General features: G+C 39.8%; 1 pseudogene; it reads right to left on the bottom strand.

Moving 5' to 3' along the window:
- Positions 1-4,548: 4,548 nt before the first annotated feature.
- On the bottom strand, positions 4,549-5,931 carry LOC122891400 (annotated as a pseudogene).
- Between the last annotated feature and the right edge of the window lie 12,353 nt (positions 5,932-18,284).

Raw genomic sequence — 18,284 nt, forward strand, 5'->3', positions numbered from 1 at the left:
GTCTCCCTTCCAATCCCATCTTGTTTCATTTTTCCTTCCCTACCCCCCCACAACCCCTACCCTGCCTCTCAAATTCCTCATATCAGAGAGATCATATGATAATTACCTTTCTCTGATTGACTTATTTCACTCAGCATAATACCCTCTAGTTTCACCCATGTCATTGAAAATGGCAAGATTTACCAGAAATACTTTTATTGAGGGATGAACCATTTGCTTTCACATAATTATTAGAATTTTCTTAATTACTTATATATGTATATTTTAAATTTTATAAATAGTAACAAATAAGTAATTTTATTTATTTTTAAAATTCCAGTGTAATTAACATATACTGTTACATTAGTTTTGAAATGTACAATGTTGGGATTCAAAAATTCTACACATTACTTAGTATTTACTAAGATAAGTGTACTCTTAATACCCCTTATTTATTTCACTCATCCTCCACTCACCTCCCCTCTGGCAACCAATAATTTGTTCTCTGTATGTAAGAGTCTAGGGTTTTTGTTTTGGTTTGGTTTGGTTTATCTCTCTTATTCTTTGTTCATTTGTTTTGTTTCTTAAATTCTACATGTGAGTGAAATCATATGGTATTTGTCTTTCTCTGGCTTATTCTACTTAGCATTATACATAATCTCTAGGTCCATCTGTGTTGCAAATGGCAAGATCTCATTATTTTTTTTAAAGATTTTATTTATTTATTTGAGAGAGAGTGAAGGTGAGAGAGATGACAGAGGGAGAGGAGGAAGGAGATTTGCCACTGAATGGAGAACCTGATAGGGGCTCAATTCTATAACTCTGGGATCATGACCTGAGCCAAAGACAGATGCCTAACTGACGGAGCCACCCAGGTGCCTCAAGAGCACATTCTTTTTTATGGCTGAGTAACATTCCATTGTACATATGTACCACATCTTTATCCATTCATCTATAGACAGACACTTGGGTTGCTTCCATATCTTGGCTATAGTAAATAATGCTATAATAAACATAGGGGTGCATATGTCTTTTTGAATTAGCATTTTTGTTTTCCCTGGGTAAATACCCAGTAATGGAATTACTGGATTGTATGGTAATTCTCCTTTTAATTTTTGGAGGAACTTCCATACTGTTCTCCACAATGGCTGCACCAAGTTCCATTTCCACTAACAGTGCATGAGGGTTCCTTTTTCTCCACATCCTCGCCAACACTTCATATTTCTTATCTTTTTGATTCTAGCTGTTCTGATAGGTATGAGTTGATATCTCATTATGGTTTTGATTTGCATTTCCCTGTCCATTGTACCTTTTAAAGTAACTGTTTATAGACCTGTCCTGCCCTACTTGCAGAATGTAAGGCCCTTAAGGAGAAAGGTATGCATTAAAAAGTACATTTACAAAAAAAAAAGTACATTTACTTCAGTACTCTTTTGAGGTAAAAATAACCACAGGAGAGAGATAATCAAGACATACAAATGGCTATCAGACACATGAAAAAATGTTCATCATCACTAGCCATCAGAGAGATTCAAATTAAAACTACATTGAGATATCACCTTACACCAGTTAGAATGACCAAAATTAGCAAGACAGGAAACAACATGTATTGGAGAGGATGTGGAGAAAGGGGAACCCTCTTTCACTGTTGGTGGGAATGCAAGTTGGTGCAGCCTCTTTTGAGAACAGTGTGGAGATTCCTCAAGAAATTAAAAATAGAACTTCCCTATGACCCTGCCATTGCACTCCTGGGTATTTTCCCCAAAGATACAGATGTCGTGAAAAGAAGGGCCATCTGTACCCCAATGTTTATAGCAGCAATGGCTATGGTCGCCAAACTATGGAAAGAACCAAGATGCCCTTCAACGGATGAATGGATAAGGAAGATGTGGTCCATATACACTATGGAGTATTATGCCTCCATCAGAAAGGATGAATACCCAACTTTTGTAGCAACATGGACGGGACTGGAAGAGATTATGCTGAGTGGAATAAGTCAAGCAGAGAGAGTCAATTATCATATGGTTTCACTTATTTGTGGAGCATAACAAAAAGCATGGAGGACATGGGGAGTTAGAAGGGGGTTGGGGTAAATTGTAAGGGGAGGTGAATCATGAGAGACTATGGACTCTGAAAAACAATCTGAGGGGTTTGAAGTGGCGGGGGTGTGGGAGGTCGGGGTACCAGGTGGTGGGTATTATAGAGGGCACGGATTGCATGGAGCATTGGGTGTGGTGAAAAAATAATGATACTGTTATGCTGAAAATAAATAAATGAGAAAAAAAATAACCACAGGAAAAACTATTACTGATAGTTACACATTAGTGACTTTCATTTCATTAAAGCTCAGGATAAATTTAGAAGAAAGACAAAACAGTTTAATAGAAAGAAATAGCTCTTAGCATAGAGCCAGAAATACCACAATAACAGTTAATCATAGATTGGAGATCTCTTTTGCATGCTTAGGATAGTGGGGGTCAAGGTTAGAGGAGCCTGAGTGCATGTGTGTGGATGAGGGGATGGGGTGATACCAGAGTTTGATGAAAGCCTTTTCTTGCTTTTAGTAGTTCGGTCAGAATCATCTTAGTAATGGAAACTAGAATCGGTGTGTCTTTACCAAGTAACTAAAGCAACCTATTAGATCTTAATTATAGGATTACCCACCATCTGTCAGAAGAGAGAGAAGGGGTTATCTAGGTAGAGTTGACTATTTTTGGCACCAAGGGGCCACAGTCCTGTACCTTTAAAATTCTAAGTTGCACGATTTGAGGTTGATTTTTAGGCAAGAGATTTTATTTGCAGCTAATGCTGTGAAACTGTTATATTTTATTTCATTTGGATGTCCTTCAGTGCTTTTTTTGTTCATTTTTTTTCAAATGATAGAATAGAAATTCTACAGGGAAGGGAAAGATAGGGAGAGGGAGGAAGAGGGAGGGAGAAGTAGAGAGAGGGAAGAAAATTTTCAGGAGTGGAAAACATAAAGGAAAATATGCAATAAAAAATACAATAGAAAAATCACAGGTATGCAAAGAAACATTACCTTTTTTCAAAAAGAAAGAAGATACAGTTACATTTTTAACAGACACATAAGCTGTAGCTCAAATGTAATAGTATAAAGGAGATTTATCCAAGAAAGAGATAAAGCTGGTCATGACTTAGTAGGAATCCCTGAGCTAATGGCAATTGAACACTAGCTTAGTATTCTTTTTCAGAGTGGTCTAGCTGATTCTTCTATGTGACACTGTGGGGATGAGCAGTATTTTTTAAAGTTTAAGTCATAAGATTTATGAGAGGCTTAAAAAACCTGGAGCTAATTATAAAAGTTCTACTGGTGAAGTTCCTCAGACCCAATAATAGATGCATCATGACCCCTATTTAATATACATAGAGAATTTGGGATAAAAAGCCATTTTATAATTAAAGGTCTATATCCAGTGGCCATTAATAAGTTAGTTAATGTGGGGGCTCCTGGGTGGGTCAGTCAGTTGAGTGTCCGAGTCTTGGTTTTGGCTCAGGTCATGGTCTCAGGGTTGTGGGATTGAGCTCTGTGTGGGCTCTGTGCTCAGTGGGGGGTCACTTGAGATTTTTCTCTCTGCACACACACACTCTCTCTTTCTCTCAAAGAAATAACTAAATATTTTTTAAAAAGTGTGATTTCTAGCATCATGGGAGTGCTAAAGGGTTTGTGGTTATTTCTAGCGGTGCTAATAGCATTGTTAGTGAAGAAAATGTACTGTTACCATAAACTCGAGAATTGGATTCAAGCATGGGAGGTAATTACAATACTTAGTTTTAATGTGAAGTTAAAATTTATTCCTTCAACTTCCAGTCCAAACTTATTTTGTTGGGTAATTAATAAATTATGATGGGGGCTTTCTGCCTTTCTAATTAATTGAATGGTTACTTGGTTGAAAGTTACAGTTCCCAAATATGAAAAAGAAGTTTCTTCAACCCTAAAGTGGGATAGCAGTTCTTTCACTAGGCATATTGTTAGTGATAACTTTTGTGGGTGTTTCATTGAATAACAACATCTGGGAAACTTGGTCCTCAGCCAACAGTGCTGCCTGCCTTGGTGGCTTTCTCACTGCTATTCTTTGCCCTAAATGATAGCAGCTAGATTGAGTTATTAACAGTTAATCTCTTAAGAGAAAAGGTTTGTGTGTCTGTATGTGTGTGCCTGTGTGTGTGTTTTGGCATAGACAGGGTCTGGCCTAAACCAAAACTCAGTAGTGTAAAGTTGCTCTCTTTTTTTTGGTTCTGGCTTCTTTTTTGTGCATTCTGCCCTATAACTAGACATTACCTCTCAATCTTTCATTCAGGAACATCTTTGCCTTTGCTAATAACTTTCATATCCCGTTGATGCCAGAGCCAAACTTAATGATCCCTTGGAGTCAGCTTTGTGCATAGTGGAGATGGCCGCATTTTCTCTGTGTGTCCTGAGGTGTACAAAGCACCAGCAATGGTAAATAAGCACTTCTAGGTCATTCTGGAAATTTTTGTTGAGAAAACCATAAGATAAAGGATTTATGCATGTGGAAATCCTAGCAATCAAGTGGCAAATTACAAATATCAGATCATGGTGACAGCCCATCGGCACCTCATGACGTTAGTCAAAAATAACACAGAGGGTGTTCAGGGGCAGCCCGCAGTCTCCCAAGGTCACTACAGTGGAGATCAACATTGTGTTGATCCCCTTGTTCTCAATGAGCTGGCTCTCAGTTTCCCTAGTGCTGTTTTCCTTCTCACTTCTCCTGTGGAGGCAGGTAACAGTCTTCGAGTAGCAGATGAGGCTGAAGCTCAGAGGGGCACCATACTGGACCATAAACACGAAGGTGGTGAAGATGGGCCACTTCGTTTTGGTGGGCCAGGTCTCTCTGCCGGCCACACCATGGGTGTAGAGGTCACCAGGGAAAGAGAGGCTCTGGAAAGGCTCATTGGTGGGTGGTAGTACAGGAAGAAGGGCATAGACAGTAGAAGAGGAAACAGCCAGATCAATGTAATAACCCCAGTAGGCATGAGGTACAATACACTGTGTTTCCAGCCATAGGGGTTTGCAGCCATCTGAAAACTTTCTTTTTTTTTTTCCATGACTTATTTAATATGTTGGCTAATTGAATTTAAATTAAAAAAATAAATGTGAAAAAAAATAAAGATTTGTTTACTTTTTGAGAGAGAGATAGTAAGGGCAGAGAGAGAATATCAAGTAGACTCTGCCCATGCTCAGCGGGGTACCTGATGCGAGGCTCAATCCCATGACCCTGGGATCATGACCTGAGCTGAAATCAAGAGTTGGATGCTCACCCCCCTGAGCCACTCAGGCATGCCAACGGAAACTTTTCAACAGCAATTAACACAACTGAGTATTATGGACAGAGGTGGAGACACTGCACATAAGAGCTGAGTTTGCACATGGTATCCCCAAATATCCAGGGGCCCATCAGAGTGTGGATGACAGTGGAAAGTATACACAGGGCATATACCAAGATGTCAGAGGAAGAGACCTTGGTAGTCAGTATATTAGTGATATTCTGAGCTTCTCTCTGCTTCTTTTTTTTTTTTTTAAATTATTTTTATTTATTTGACAGAGAGAGAGAGAGAGAGAGATCACAAGCAGGCAGAGAGGCAGGCAGAGAGAGAGGGGGAAGAGGCTCCCCACCAAGCAGAGAGCCCGATGTGGGGCTCCATCCCAGGACCCTGAGACTGTGACCCAGCTGAAGGCAGAGGCTTTAACCACTGAGCCACCCAGGTGCCCCTTCTCTTTGCTTCTTAAAGATGATAATGATGAGAGAAAGGTTTCCAAAAAGGCCCACTCTTCAGACCACAGTATAGACTATGAGGAATAGGAGCAAGGCTAGAAAAGGGGGTCAGTGAACCTCAACGTAGAGAAATGCAGAGTTGTTGCTTTCTAGCATTGGTTTTATTAGATGCCGGGTAGTTTAGAGAAAGTTCCATTATGTTAGTGTTCTAAGGAAAGCAGTTCTCAGCTTATTCTGGCCATCAATTCTTGGGAAGCACTTCGATTCTGAGGCTTCCAGTTAATAATTAGTAGGGTTTAGTCTTCTTTGATCTTTATCTGTGCTCATTGGAAATGCACCTGTGACTTGAGTATCAGCCTGAAATCCTAAAAAATTAAAGAGAACCCAGAATATTAGTGCAAAGTCTTAACCACCTGAACAGGTCTATTGTGGAACAGGGTCCCTGTGAGGACATAGAGAGATGGGTCTCCCTGTCCTTGCTCTTCTCTCATCTCAGGGTACTCTATTTGTCCCAACAGTATAGTCTTTAGAGCTAATAAGGAAGGGGATGTGATAGCATTCAGTTAAGTATATAAGATTGCCCAAATATGTTTCCATTTCTGTCACCTCCTGTGCTTTGTGTGTGTGTCTATGTGTATGTATATGTATGCCCGCTGTGGAGGCCAGAGTACCATGTTTGGTTTGAAGTTGAGTTTCAATTGGAGCATCAATTTTTGATGTCTGTATGACTTTGACACAAGTCATTACCCTTCCTGCTTAGTTGTTGTTGATGTTGTTGTGTTGTTGTTGTTGTTGTTGTTGTTGTTGTTGTTTTTAAAGTAGTCTCTTTGCCCACTGTGGAGCCCAGTGTAGGGCTTGAACTCATGACCCTGAGATCAAGACCTGAACTGAGACCAAGAGTCAGATGCTTAACTAACTGAGCCATCAAATGCCTCTTCCTGCTCAGTTTTCTTATCTGTAGAATGGGGATTAACAGTGTCTGAGTTGTGAGGATTAAATTAGATTATGCAACTGAATTTGTCTGTTAGCCCCAATGTGGAGCCCATAGGGTAGTGTTCAGTATTTATGTCCTGAATAAAGTTTGTCATCTCCACTGCCCCGAGCTAGTCTATAGCCTTTAGTCTGGAGGCTAGAATCATAGTCATGCCTGCTTTGGAGTAGCATATGCTGTCTCCTCTTTGCACTAGTTGTACTCTCTGGGACTGAAGCCATACTCTGCACAGGGAGTTTCTGGATATGATGTTCAGATTCTGGAGATTCAGGCGAGGAAGCCAATGCCTAGTGAGCTGCTCCTCAGAACTAACTTTATTTTTGATGAATTCTTCCAATTCTCACTTCCTCTGGGTCCCTTTCTCTGGCTTCCAGAGGAAAGGGGAGCCCTGATCCTGTGGCTCAGTGTGGCCTAGAGTGGTTGTATTCAGGAGAATTATTCAGACCAGAATATATAACAGTTATGATGAACTCCCCCCATTTTAAGTGCTGAGATTTCTGGCCCAAAGAGGACACGCTGAAAGAAGACAAAGGGAAAAAAATACCCTCCATCTTGATTTATTCTTTAGGAATTTGAGGAAGATAACATAAATAACTGTGTGATAAAGGAAGCTGAGCAGTAGGAAAAAAAAGAGAACAGATGTTTGTTTGCTGTTTGAAATTACCCTGCACATCCTGTTCAAGTTCAAAGTCTTAGCAGATTCTTATTGGAAAGAAAGCGACTTAAGAATACTTGTTATATACCCTGGGGATAAAAATATATGTTTATAAAAAATAAAAAAATTAAAAAAAATCTGAGGACAGAAAAAAAAAGAATACTTGTTATTTCTGTCATGGTTTTAGCAATAGATATTTTGATGAGGAACACTGGGAAAATGTCATAGATGCATAGCAACTGTTGACTGAGATAGTATATTTTGTAAAGAAAGACCCAAGGAACTGATCTATGGCTCAGATATGATGTGGTGACAAGTAGAGAGAGTGAAATTGATCAACAATAGTGCTGACATGGTTTAAGGCTTGCATGATTCAGGGGTTTTGCAGACCTAGAGTTCACAAATACTGCCTGAAGGGGAATGTGAAAACAGATTTAAGCTCTTTATGACAGTCAGTGGGCTACAACTGTAGATGAGACCAGAAAGCTTTGATTAAGATACCTTCTCCTAAGCAAGATTTACCTGGAGGAGGAAAGGCACACAAAGGGAGTAGGCAATGACTTCATACACAGGTACACGTCTGCTGGAGTGAGTGCTGGAATTCCATCGGAGACACGTTCTGCTGCTAACTAACAAGGTCTTTGATCTTAGGCAAGTTACTCGGCTTTTCTGGGCCTCAGTTTTTTCATCCACCAAATGAAACCAAAAAATGGCCTCCCCATTGCACACATCTTGGTTTAAGGGCTAATGAAATAATGTATTTAAAACATCCTATTAACTGTTACACATTATACAAATCCACAGGCTTACTATTGTTGTTGCTGTTACACATGTTGAATGGTTCGGACAGAATTGGTCTAACCCCCATCCTCCAGAAAGCTGTCAGTGCTTTCCTATCCACTGCATGTACAATTTATTCCTCCAATACCACATTTGCCAGAAGGAGGTGGGATTGTTATATTTTCATATCATTGATGGAAACTAAACCACAGCAAGGTCTAAGGGCTTAGCTAAAGCCAGACAAGACCAGCAAAATCTTGTGCTTGTTTTCTTCCCAGTTCTTATTGTCCACAGGAAAGGAGAGCTTCCTATGAATCCTTCAGAGAAAGGTCTGAATAGCAGTTTTTTCTTTACCCATGTGGAAATTCATACAGTTTTTTAGAGGGCCTAGCAGATTGGTAAGAGAGATGGGAATACACACTGGGAACCTGTGTGTTGCCTGTTCTGGCTGATCTGGGTTGTGTGGGCTGAGTGTATGGGGATTACTTACCACCCTGCAACAGCTGGTCTGGTCTGAAGCTGAGTAGAGGTCCATCTCCTCTGTGTTGATTAGTAGCAAAGTGCAAATTATCTCCCTAGTCTGTAAGTTCCTATAGAGGCTTGAAGCTCAGAAAAGTCAGAAGAAGATCAGATGGGCCTCATCTGGGAGGAATTCAAAGGGGGGTGCTGGAATTATTTTATCCATTGCCCTCTACACAAGACAGAGAAGATTAATCTTCATCCCCAATTTGACTGTATTTGGTTTGTGAAGCACGTGCCTTGAACTGGCTCCATGTATGCCTTTTCATGCAGAGGTACAACATTACACAGTCTTGATAGTTTTGTGTTTAAAGGTTTTAGGATGAACAAAATAAGAGCATTATTCTGCTGAAGTATCTCCATGTACCTTTATTTCTGTATCTGATTTTTTAAAAAAATTAGCATGTATGGGATCCCTGGGTGGCTCCGTGGGTTAAGCGACTGCCTTTGGCTCAGGTCATGATCCTGGAGTCCTGGGGTCGAGTCCTATATCGGGCTCCCTGCTCAGCAGGGGTCTGCTTCTCTGACCCTCTCTGCTCTCATGCTCTCTCTCTCACTCTCTCAAGTAAATTAATAAAATCTTTTTAAAAATTTAAAAAAATTAGCGTGTCTTTCTCTTTTTTATTTTTAAAAAATTTTTCTGCAAATTAAAAAAAAAGATTTTATTTATTTATTTCCAGAGAGAGAGCGAGCAAGAGGGTGAGCACAAGCAGGGAGAACAACAGGCAAGGGCAGAAGCAAGCTCTCCGCTGAGCAAGGAGCCCATGCAGGACTTGATCCCAGGAAAGCTGAAAGCAGATGCTTAACTGACTGAACCACACAGGCATCCCTCTCTTTTTCTCTCTTCCTACAACTCTTATTTTTTGGTGGGTGTTAGGGAGCAGAATTTGTGTGTGACTTCCCCCTTGGTCTCTGTGCTTTCTCCTTATCTTTCATTGTCTTCCTCTTGTGATGCCTCACGCATTCATTGTCTTTTCTGTTTCCCCCTTTTCCTTAATTGTCCATAACGGAATGATTGAGGCATATTTTAGACTCTCTGTTATATTTCATTTGGTACTATGGTTTCTTGACCTGGAAAAGATGCTACAGGTATTCTAATAGACCCCTCTCATTTGACACTTGTTGTTTGCAGTTTTGCAATTCATTACTGGCAGAATAGGGACCAGAGCCCAAGTCTTCTGGCTCTCAGATTTCCATGCTCTTTCCATTATTTTCTGCTGCCTCCTGTTTTATATTTATTTTTTCTTTTCTTTCTCTTTCTTTTTTTCTTTTTTCAAAAGAGGGGTTTTCTTGTGTGTGTGTGTTTCAAGATTTTTATTTATTTATTTGACAGAGAGAGACACAGCGAGAGAGAGGAACACTGGCAGGGGGAGTGGGAGAGAGAGAAGCAGGCTTCCCGCTGAGCAGGGAGCCTGATGCAGTGCTGGTCCCAGGACCTGAGATCATGACCTGAGCCAAAGGCAGACACTTAATGACTGAGCCACCCAGATGCCCCTTTTTTCTTCCTTCCTTCGTTCCTTCATTCCTCTCTCCCTCCCTCCCTCCTTTCCTCCTTTCCTCCTTCCTTCCTTCCTTCCTTTTTGTAGCCTTCCTGCTCAACATGGAGCTCACTGTGGGGCTTGAGTTCATGACCTTGAGATCAAGACCTGAGCTGAGATCAAGAGTTGGACACTTAACCAACTGAGCTACCCAGGTGCCCCTATTTTATATTTCTTGAATAAATTTCTGCCTTTCTTGTTTTTAATTTTAAAAGTAAATGAGTAGAACATTTTCTAATTATTTTATATTATAAACAGTTTCCTTAATATAACTTCAGGGAGTCTGTGGCCTTGGGCAAAGTGAAGTTTTGCACACACCTGCACACACAAGTGTTCATGTTCCCAGAATAGATCAGGGCCACACTGTGAGCATGCCCCCATAAAACTCTTTCTCCTTTTCCTTAAACCTTTAGGAATACAGATTGTGCAAACAACATCTTGCATTTTTTAGGGCTTGACAAATTTAAAGTACTATCTCATTCGTTAATTTATTCAAGAATTTAAGTGTCGACAAGGTGGGCTGTCTTACTTGATCTCTCTAGCAGTCATGTACTCTAGATAGGAATGATACTTTAATTTTGATTTAAAAACATGGCAACCAAGACCCAGTGACTTCTTATGGTTGCATAGTTGGTGGCAGAGTCAGGAGGAAGACTTCTACTTTCTAAGCCATACCTAAAGCAGTATTTCTAGTTTACTGGTTATTTAATTTTAAAGGAAATCAATCAAATTAATCATTTGTGTTCCATGAAGACAAGTAAAACTAGAAGGTCTGTAAAGACACATCTTAGAGCTTTCCCTAAGAACAAAGTACTATATTAACCAACCACAAGAAGCATCAAGAAACAAATGCCTACTCTTTCATAGCCTTATTAAAAAGTATAATTGGGGGGTGCCTGAGTGGCTCAGTGGGTTAAGCCGCTGCCTTTGGCTGGGGTCATGATCTCAGGGTCCTGGGATCGAGTCCCGCATCGGGCTCTCTGCTCAGCAGGGAGCCTGCTTCCCTCTCTCTCTCTCTGCCTGCCTCTCTGTCTACTTGTGATTTCTCTCTGTCAAATAAATAAATAAAATCTTAAAAAAAAAAAGTATAATTGGGAGGCACCTCGGTGGCTCAGTCAAACATTAAGCATCTGTTTTCAGCTCTGGTGGAGGTCCCCAAAATATTGGGATCGAGCCCCAGATCATCGGGCTCCCTGCTCAGTGGGTAGTCTGCTTCTCCCTCTCCCTCTGCTGCTCCCCCTGCTTGTGCTGTCTTGCTTGCTTTCTTTCTCTCAAATGAATAAATGAAATCTTTAAGAAAATTAAAAATAATAATTGGCCTGGTTATTCTATACCATGCAAACTTGACTATTCACCCATTCCAATAAATAAATAAATAAACAAACAAACAAATAAATAAAATTTCACATCTGTCTACTGTAGAAAAGTGTGTGCTGTTTTAAGATTTGGGAATAACATTTGACTCACCCATTCATTCATTACATGTATTTTGATTTTTTCTGCTGGAGATGGTTTATCTGCTTTTCCTGGAACTTGACAATTGCCTGAGTCCATATAAAGTGTTACTGGAAAATGTACACATTTCATTTCCCAAAACCTAGCAGTTACTTTTATTTTTTTTTAAAGATTTTATTTATTTATTTGAGAGAGAGAGAGAGAGCATGAGAGGGGAGAAGGTCAGAGGGAGAAGCAGACTCCCCATGGAGCTGGGAGCCCAATGTGGGACTTGATCCCAGGGCTACGGAATCATGACCTTAGCTGAAAGCATTCGCTTAACCCACTAAGCTACCCAGGTCCCCTGGCAGTTATTTTTAAAATCAAACCAACACAGGTGCACCTGGGTGGCTCAGTGGGTAAAGCCCCTGCCTTCAGCTCAGGTCATGATCTTGGGGTCCTGGGATTCAGCCCTGCATCAGGTGGGAAATCTCTGCTCAGCAGGAAGCCTGCTTCCCCCTCTTGATGCTGCCTCTCTGCCTACTTCTGATCTCTCTCTGTCAAATAAATAAGTCTTTAAAAAAAAAAAGTCAAACCAACACAGATTGTCTGAATTGACTTTAATTTTCTGTGAAGATTAATGACTGAGTTTGTCATAGGGATGTTGAGTTTTTTGATTCTTTAAAATAACTATGTATTAAAGGTATCAAGAAAGGAGAGCTACACTATGCCAATGAAAGTATGTATACCAGATTCTTAAACTTATTTACAAACTCATAAATAAAAAGCAATTGAAACTGCATCGTGCCAGTACTACCATTTGATGGTTTCTTTTGATAATTTTCTTACAGTGGTGCATCCTAAAGCTGTGGGATTGTTTGTAGGATCACACAAGCAAGAAGACATTTGGTATAATTAGGCCTGAAAGCACGACAGTTCTAATTTTTAATGATCTTCACATTTTAAAACTGGATTAACGTGAAATGAACATTTGAAAAACACATTTGCAAGATTTTTCTTTAGCCTTTTAGAAGTTTGTTTCCCAGTTTCTTTTTCTTTTTTTTAAAATATTTTATTTATTTATTTATTTGACAGAGAGAGATCACAAGTAGGCAGAGAGGCAGGCAGAGAGAGAGAGAGGAGGAAGCAGGCTCCCCGCTGAGCAGAGAGCCCGACGTGGGACTCGATCCCAGGACCCTGAGATCATGACCTGGGCTGAAGGCAGCGGCTTAACCCACTGAGCCACCCAGGTGCCCCTGTTTCTCAGTTTCTTACCTGTTGGAAATTTCTAGTGCTATTTCTGTTCTTTTCATCTTGTATAGGTTTTCCTTCTTCATTTCTTTGATTAGTTTTCTGTGTTTGTTTCTCTGTCACAAGATGCTGTGTGAGCCACCTCTCCAAGCCTAACACCCCCGCCCCCTTCTTGGCTTATTTGTCTACTGCACAATGAATGGCTTCATTTCACAAGCTGCTCCTAGAGTTGAAATCACTGCACAGAATATCCAGCTCTGGAATCTAGTAGGATCTGAAGGCCAGTGAAAAGGCAGAAAGAAGGAGTCAGAAATCTCAGCAGTAGTAGTGACATTAGACGGAGCATTTTATTTATTTATTATTTTTAAAAATAATTTTTTATTAACATATAATGTATTATTAGTCCCAGGGAAACAGGTCTGTGAATTGCCAGGTTTACACACTTCATAGCACCTACCTTCCCCAAGGTCAATAATGCCAGCACCCTCTCCCTAGTCCCCTCCCCACTGGCAACCCTCAGTTTGTTTTGTGAGATTAAGAGTCTCTTATGGTTTGTCTCCCTCCCGATCCCATCTTGTTTCATTTATTCTTTTCCTACCCCCCAAACCTCAACTTTGCCTCTCAACTTCCTATTAGGGAGATCATATGATAATGGTCTTTCTCTGATGGACTTATTTCACTCAGCATAATACCCTCTAGTTCCATCCGTGTTGTCACAAATGGCAAGATTTCATTTCTTTTGAAGGCTGCATAGTATTCCATTGTATATATATATATATATATATATATATATATATATATATATATATACACACACACATCTCCTTTATCCATTCATCTGTTGATGACATCTAGGTTCTTTAGATGGAGCATTTTAAAGGATGTATTAGAAATGTCACTTTCTGTCATCTTGTGGAGATGGTAACAAGAGTGTGTCCTAAAACCTTTGGTGTTTTGTGGCATATATATTTTTATAGTTTTAAAAAATTAGTTGTGCCAAAAGCAGACGTTTGTTTTAAAATTTCCTGGCAAATTATTAATAAACATGAATGGTTGTTCTTAGAGAATTTACTCTAAGGTAAAAGGTTTTAGTTCTGATTTTGCTATAATTTATGAGATTAATAAAATGCCTTTAAGATTAAAATTAACCCCAAGTTCCCCAGAAAATATGGGGTTTTTAAAATGATTTTATTTATTTATTACAGAGAGAGATCGAGAGAGAGAAAGAGAGAGAAAACACAAGCTGGGGGAGTGGGAGTGGGAGAGGGAGAAGCAGGCTTCCTGCTGAGCAGGGAGCCCAGTGCAGGACTCAGTCCCACATGGAATCATGTCCTGAGCTGAAGGCAGAGGCTTAACGACTGAGCCACCCAGAGTGCCCTGACAATATGGGTTATTATATAAGATTTTCATGAACCACTTTGAAACAATAGCACATGTACTGCTGAACTAGAAGTGGGGGCTGAAAAGCCCTCTCCTGTATTTAAGAAATTGCAGGAAGGAAGCTATTCCTCATTGTTACAAAAGACTGAAAAAGGGAGATTAAAGTAAAATGAGTTATTTCCTTATAGTGAGAGTGTTGGAAGGCTTTTGAGAAACAAGTGGTTTTTTTTTCATTTTTAAAAATATTTTATTTATTTGAGGGAGAGACAGTGAGAACAAGCACAACAGGAGGGAGGAGCAGGGAGAGAGGGAGAAGCAGACTCCCCACTAAGCAGAGAGCCTGACATAGGACTCGATCCAGGAGCCTAATGATCATAACCTGGGCTGAAGGCAGACGCTTAACTCACTGAGCCACCCAGGCGCCCGAGAAACAAGATTAAAAAAAAAAAAAGGATTTTATTTATTTATTTGAGAGAGAGAGAGAGCACAAGAAGGGGGAGGGTCAGAGGGAGAAGCAGGCTCCCTACTGGGCAGGAAGCCTGATGCAGAACTCGATCCTGGGACTCCAGGAGCAGGACCTGAGGTGAAGGCCGATCGATGCCCAACCAACTGAGCCACCCAGTCACCCCAAGAAACAAAATTTTAGAATATTAAGTGTGGTTGAAGATGTTTTTGGCATGGCATAGTGGATAGACTGGCAACATTCTGAAATTATTTCGTAACTCAAAGATTTAGTGGTGGAGCCCCAGCTTTTAAAAAATGTTTATTCTTTAAAATTGTTAATTCATTAGTTAGCATACAGTGTTATATTAGTTTCAGGTGTACAGTCTAGTGATTCAGCAGTTCCATACCTCAGCTGGTTCTCATCAGGACAAGTGCACACCTTAATCCCCATCACCTGTTTCGCTCATCCCCACACTCCCCTCTCCTTCAATTTATTCAGTACAATTAAGAGTCTCTTTCTTGATTTGTCTCTCTCTTCTTTTCCCCTTTGCTCATTTTTTTGTTTCTTAAATTCCACATGACTAAAACCATATGGTATTTGTCTTTCTCTGATGACACTTTCACTTAGCATCGTATTCTCTAGCTCCATCCATGTCACAGCAAATGGCAAGATTGCATTCTTTTGTAGGGCTGAGTAATATTCCACTGTATATATGTACACTACACCCTCTTCATCCATTCATCAGTTGATGACACTGGGGCTGCTTCTGTAATTTGGCCATTGTCAATAAAGCTGCAATAAACATCAGGGTGCATGTATCCCTTTGAGTTAGTGTTTTTGTATTCTTTGGCTAAATACCCAGTAGTGTGATTGCTGGATCATAGGGTAGTTCTGTTTTTAACTTTTTTTTTTTCAAACCACAATCTAGTGGAAAGAAAGGCCAAAACCAGAGAAGACAAAGTAAAAAAGAAACAGAAAGAAGGTATTTGTTGCTACAAATCTCAGAAACAACCAGGAATATACATTTCTCATAGGTAAAGGACACTGTATGAATCAGAGTTCTCCACAGAAACAGAGCCATTTGTATATTATATATATAGCACATGTTTAGTAAATATATAATACATATGTATATTAAGAGGTATAATATAAAGGATTAGCTCCAGCAACTATGGAGGCTGGAAATGTTACAGGATTTTCTTCTCCTTTAGTGCTGGTAAGGTTCTTGGTCATGCCGCTTTGAAGAATGAAGAGGTAGACCAAACAGGGTGGTGGGCAGCAAAACAAGGTTTATTGAGCGGTAGTGAAGTAATAGTACAAAGCTCCCAAAGAGGTAGGGGACCTGAAAGGGTTGCCCTGTTTTTAACTTTTTAAGGCACATCCATATTGTTTTCCATAGTGACTGTACCATTTTGCATTCCTACCAACAGTGAGTTGATGAGTGATCAACAGCATGAATGATCCTTTTTCACCACATCCTCACCAACATCTGTTGTTTCTTGTGTTGCTGATTTTAGCTATTCTGACAGGTGTGAGGTGATAGCTCATTGCAGTTTTGATTTGCATTTCCCTGATAGTGAGTGAGTGATGATGAGCATCTTTTCATATGTCTGTTGGTCATCTGGATGTCTTCTTTGGAGGGATGTCTGTTCACGTCTTCTGCCCATTTTTAAACCAGATTATTGGTTTCTTGGGTGTTGAGTTTTATAACTTCTTTATGTATTTTGGATACTAACTGTTTATCGGATATGTCATTGGCAAGTACCTTCTCCCACTGGAGCCCCAAATTTTAAAGCTAAGTCATGCAAATCAATTCTGTTTCCTCACCCAGTGCCTGAAACTCAAAATTCCCAAGTGGTTAGCACCTTGATATTATGTATCTGCTTTTTACAGAACACTGCCAGGTCACTGGATGGTTGGAGTACATGGCAGGGTGTGGGATGTCCATGACAGGAACAGAAGCCAGTCTCCTCTTCTGCAGGAATTTGAAGAGCAGATGTGGTCAGAGTGGTTCAAGGAACATCCCTCTTATTTTCCCAGTTACTTTGTAGTGGTATTCTGGTACTTACTTACCTGTTTATACTTGAAGTTTACAGAGTAGCAAACTTTGGAAGAGTGTAAGGCTTGCTGAAAAACAAACATCTTTTCCATATGTAGAATACTGGCAAAAACTAACAATGTCCACAGGGTTGGTAGATACTAAGAGATCTTAGTTGTCTGTGATATTGGTGAAGATAAAGCAGTTTGAATTGGACAGACCTGACTCTGAACCCAGATTCTCTCATGTTCCCTAGCTGAGTCACCTTGAGCTTCTCTATGAGCTTTTGAGTCCTTTTCTATAAGGTGAACATTACCATCTATCTGGCTGGATTATTTTGCCACATAATAGATATTTAGTAAGTGGTAGTTTATATTATTATTTCCCATAGTATTTCTTAGTAGAAGTATATGATCCAGATTAAGGGCAGAGTTAATTGTTTTTTATTCCCACACCCCTTTCCACAAAAGAGTAGAGTGAGTTCGAGAGATTGAGAAATGATGAAACCAGAATTGTTTTTGTTTTAATTTTTAAGAGAATATTTGGTATAAACTTGTCCTTATTGGTGATGAAGATTTAGTGAGCATTACAGTTTTGTTTGCCTCAGTTAAAATTCATTGTTTTATTTGCAAAAGCTAATTTATAGACTAATAGCCTTGGACAGCAGGCATTGAAGTTGATTAAAGGAGCCAAAGAAAGAACTAAGCCTCGGACTTCTCCCATCTTTCTAGAGCCCTGCAGCCTTGATATTTACCTTCTCATTAGTTATATATTTTATTTTTAGTCATAAAACAGGTTTTATTGTCTTTATACCTTGATAAACATTAATTAATATAGTAGGTGATTCTCTGACCCATACTTTTACAAACTTAGGGGAAATAAAAATTGAGGAGTATCATGAAAAATAAAAGGAGCCTCTAAACTCAGAGTCCCAGTTATTTGTGTTAAGACTGTATTATAACAGAAGCCTGATGAAGAAAGGCTTCCTTACTTTTGTTTCCCACCCTGCTGCAGCTGTCTTTACCTCCGTATAGGACCCCCTGTTAACTGCTCTCTCATTATGATTATGTGCTTGAAGTAATTATTTTTTCTTTTGATTTCAGTAGATCCTAGATGACCTGTTGACTCCCTGACACTGATAGTATCCTCTTAGGACCTGAGCAAGAGGGGCCTCTGCCTTAGATCTTGTGTGTAGAGGACCCAGATATCACAAACTTTAAAAAAGTAGTGTCATTTGGGATCTAACACTCAATGCCGGTAGAGCAACTTGTCATCCAAACATTTACTCTGGCGACAAACAGGTTCCAGATACACTTCGCCTTGTCACTGACCCTGAAGCCCTGGAAACAAATGTCATGAAGGTTATGGGCTGTTGATGGTGTTTATGGACACTGCTTTGATGTGTAGAGAGGATATGTAATTGCGGAACTTCGTAGGTGAAAGGACAGACTAATTAACTTAGCCTAAGTGTAATAAATTCCTGTATAATGAATTAATCACTTTCCAATACTGCTAACC

This window comes from Neovison vison, chromosome 1, assembly GCF_020171115.1.
Source record: "Neovison vison isolate M4711 chromosome 1, ASM_NN_V1, whole genome shotgun sequence".
Classification (NCBI taxonomy): domain Eukaryota; kingdom Metazoa; phylum Chordata; class Mammalia; order Carnivora; family Mustelidae; genus Neogale; species Neogale vison.